A 3,972-nucleotide genomic window follows, 5' to 3' on the forward strand; every position below is an offset into this window, starting at 1 on the left:
CCGTTAGTTATGGTTGCAGGTACTATTCCATCTGATATGAGGGAGGGTGCCGCTAAGATGGTCTCTACTAAGTCCTCTGCGAAGGCCAGATAATTTGATTCGGTCATCATATTTATGCTTACGTCGGCCATGAAAGCTGGTCTATGTGTTGTAATTGAGGTAAATCAACCACCAGGGTTGTGTAAAAGCCGGATATTGTGGATACAATCCGGGAGGTTATTAGAAATCCAAATTCTAAATCCCAGACACGGTGGGAATTTTTTCGCCCACGGCTGTCGCCGTTAGAAAGACTTTACAAATTATAAGGGGGCAATTATTTAAGTTAACAGGGAATGCCCTTCTTAAATCAGGTGTGTAACACGAAGGTTTGGGCAATTGCTAACTGTATTCGAGTTGAAGTGAGAGTAACCAAAGAATAGTCTGTTTTCCAAAGCCAGGTTGTAAGCCTGTTCTTTGGAATAAAACCACTGTGGTTGAGGGCACAGTTATTTCTCACAGAAAAAGAAACCTCTGTGGGTTTTAACGCCCACAGGGGCAAGGCTGTGTAGGAAGACAGGAAAGGATGGAGTTGAGTTCTAAATGACCCTTCCTTGTGGACTCTTCTGTCCCTGTGTAGCGCTGCTGGGCCGCCTACAAAAACACGGGATAGGATAAGAAGAGACACTAACTCCCTCTAGATGTTATGCACAATTCAGCCTTGCATCAAATGTGCCCGTCAACCACTCTCTCCCCCTATGTGTTAGCATGGGAAGAGACAAGTACCCGATCTAAAAACAGTGTTTACGTGATGAGGCGAACATGCATCCACTGGGTTGTATACGTTTATTTGCCAAAGGATTGTCTGTCACACCCCATCCACTGTAGTTTTAAAAGGACTAACACAAAGTCAGGTTGCAATCACTCGGAAATTGAGTTAGACCAACATCAAAAGACAAACAATACAATACAACACTCTCCACTTTGCCATCTTCCTATTAGTATGGCAGGTTTCAATCTACAAATCTTTTTAGAAAAAAAGAAACATTACAAACGACTGCGACAATTAAAGAAAAATAAAGGAGATCATCAAATTGATATAAAAAAGGAAAAACAAAAATTCTCCAAAATAATGAAATCATATAAAATGACAATGAAACAACATGATGCTGAAGAACTTTTGAAAGCGCTAAATGGAAAAAACACGCGGCAGTTGTGGTCTCTAATGAATAAAACATCGAAAAACCAAACTTTGATTCAAGAAGTGGAATCACATATATGGGTTAAACATTTTCAAAACCTATATAAGAAACCGATATTCGAACCAACATCAGTGCTGCAAGAAGATACTGACCCATGGACCCTAAAATGGGACATAGATGATATTACCAACACTATGAGGAGTCTGAATTCATCTAGGGCCCCTGGACCAGATGGACTGGCCAACAGCAACCTCAAAGGAAATCCAGAACACTGGGCCAATTTCTTCTCACATCTCTTACATCTGATAGAAAAGACGAAAGAGATGTTTTTTATCTTTCAGGATTTCCAGTGTAGGGATTTTTTCCTCCGAGATAATTTTTCTATATAGGTCCATTTGTTTCCACATTACAATGGATTGAATAGATTGAAGGGCAAGTTCATATCGAATTCTAGAGATTGGGAAGGATTTTGGTAGAGCAAGAGTTTTTCTCCAGAATATAGCTTCATATCTTGGCCATTTCAATAGATGTTGATTTATCAAAGCTTCGCTCGCATAAGTCAGAATTGGAATGACTTTCTGTTTATAGAGTAGAGTTGTAGGTTTTACCGTATATGCACCATATTTGCAGTGAAAGAAACGACCTTGTCTTGACAACGATATTGCTTTTTCTTCGATATTTTCTTGCCATTCTTTTTCGTTCTTAGATGGGTTAATTATTACCCCTAAATATTTTATGGATTTGGTTGCCACGATGTTTTTTTGTTCCAGATAGAATTTTGGCGATCCTTGCTTCTTCGAGTTAACAGTTGTAAGTTTCATCATTCTGGTTTTGTCTGTGTTAATTTGTAAATCATTTTCCTTCATGAAAGTTAGACAGAAGTTTCTTTTTCTGTGAGAAATAACTGTGCCCTCAACCACGGTGGTTTTATTCCAACAGGGGTCATCCCTGTCTGGTCCCTCATTGTAGTTCTATGCTCTCAGATTTACTTCTTCTCAGAATGAAGCTTGACCGGGGATGGTTATAAAGGAGGGAGACTAGTGTGATCTTCAAGGCGCATCTGTCTCAGGACTGCGAAGAGGAAAGGCCACTCGACAGAGTCGAAGGCCTTTTCTGCATCGAGTAGAATTGCCACAGCCTGGGATGACTGATCCAGCGCCTCTATGACACCAAACATTTGTCTGATGCCAAATGTTGTGCTGCGGTCGGGTATAAAGCCTGCTGGTTAGCAAGTACCAATCCAGGCATCAGAGGGCAGCCTAGCGGTGAGAACCTTTGCGAGGATCTTATTATCGAGATTGATCAATTAAATTGGTCTGTATGAAGCACAGTCCTCCGGGGGTTTTCCTGTTTTGTGGAGGAGGATCACCTTCGCCTCGCGGAGGGTCGGGGCAGGGCTCCCACCGCAGGTCCCTCCTCGAAAACTTGTAGTAGGATTGGGGCTAGGAGTGGGGTGAATGTTTTATAAAATACACTTATTAGCCCGTCGGGGCTGCAGGCCTTTGTGTTGGGGAGTGCTTTTATCGCCTGGAGGATCTCATCAAGTGTAATTGGTTTGTTCAGAGGTTCCCTTAACTCGTCGTTCACCCAGTAGAGCTCAATGTACTGTAAGTAACGCAGGAGGGATTCAGGGCTGGTAGTATGTTTGGAACTGTAGAGGTCTTGGTAAAAGGCACGGAAGGATTCGGCTATTTATTCCTCGGTGTATACTAAGGTGCCCTGGGAGTTACGGATCTGGTCTACCAGTGTTGGTTTTCTGTCTGCTGCTATTAGTTGTGTGAGGAGGGCCCCGGGTTTTTGGCCCTCTCCATATTGGCGGATGCGATGGCCATGTGACAGGAATCTTGTTTCCCGTTCTGCAATGGACCTGAACTTGTCTAGCTCCTCTTTGAGAGAGGCAAAGGAACAAGGGTTGTTCGAGAACCATCAGTTGCGTTTCGCTGGTGGCAAGTTCCCTTCTGATTAATTTCAGTATCTTGTTTTCTTTAGACATGCATACCCCCCTAATATAACAATTCAGCAACTCCCGAAGGGTTCCCACTGATGAGACCAAGCCCTGGTTGACCTCTACGAAGGTGTAACGCTCACCTGATTCCCACGGAGGCGCAGGTCTGGCTTCGAGTGCTGATGCTTCTTCAATGGTGAAGCGCAGGACTCTGAAGATGGACAGGAAGGGCCCTCTACTCTGGCTTCTCCGGCTTGCAGGAATATTCCCCTGTGCGTGAAAAGGGAGTATTACCTACTGACTGAGTTATGCTCAAGCCTCCCACTCTCTTCCAACCCTCCACGATACCCTTTCACGATTCCCTGTGAAGTCTCACCTTAGGGTCAGGAAGGATGAGCTCTCCATCCTGCTTCTGATGCAGGTGCGCGTTGAAACCCAGTTTCTTCACTGGATTGAGGATTGATGGGAGTTCAGGTAAGCTTGACTATTCAGGTAAGGCTCTGTAAAAGTTCAGTTGCAAGTTCAAAAGTCCAAGCTTAATAATAATGTTCATTGTCTTTTTGCAGCAAGCGCTAATGCTTATGTCTTTTTTCCCCTTAGGGGCCGGGGTTCGGAATGCCGGAGATATGCGCCGACCCGAAGTGAAACGTGCAGTTCCAGTTCCAGTAAATGGCAGGTTAGTTCTGGATGAGCGCTCGGGAACTGTCTTTGCATATGCTCATTCAATGTCTTTGTCTTTTTTCCCCATAGGGGCCGGGGTCCGGAAAATGCCTGGAAGCGGCAAGACCCGAAATGAAATGAGGTAAGTCTTATTCCCTTCCTTCTCTCACCTCTTATTCTTGTCTTTTT

Source organism: Ambystoma mexicanum, chromosome 9 (assembly GCF_040938575.1).
Source record: "Ambystoma mexicanum isolate Mex_15411 chromosome 9, UKY_AmexF1_1, whole genome shotgun sequence".
Classification (NCBI taxonomy): domain Eukaryota; kingdom Metazoa; phylum Chordata; class Amphibia; order Caudata; family Ambystomatidae; genus Ambystoma; species Ambystoma mexicanum.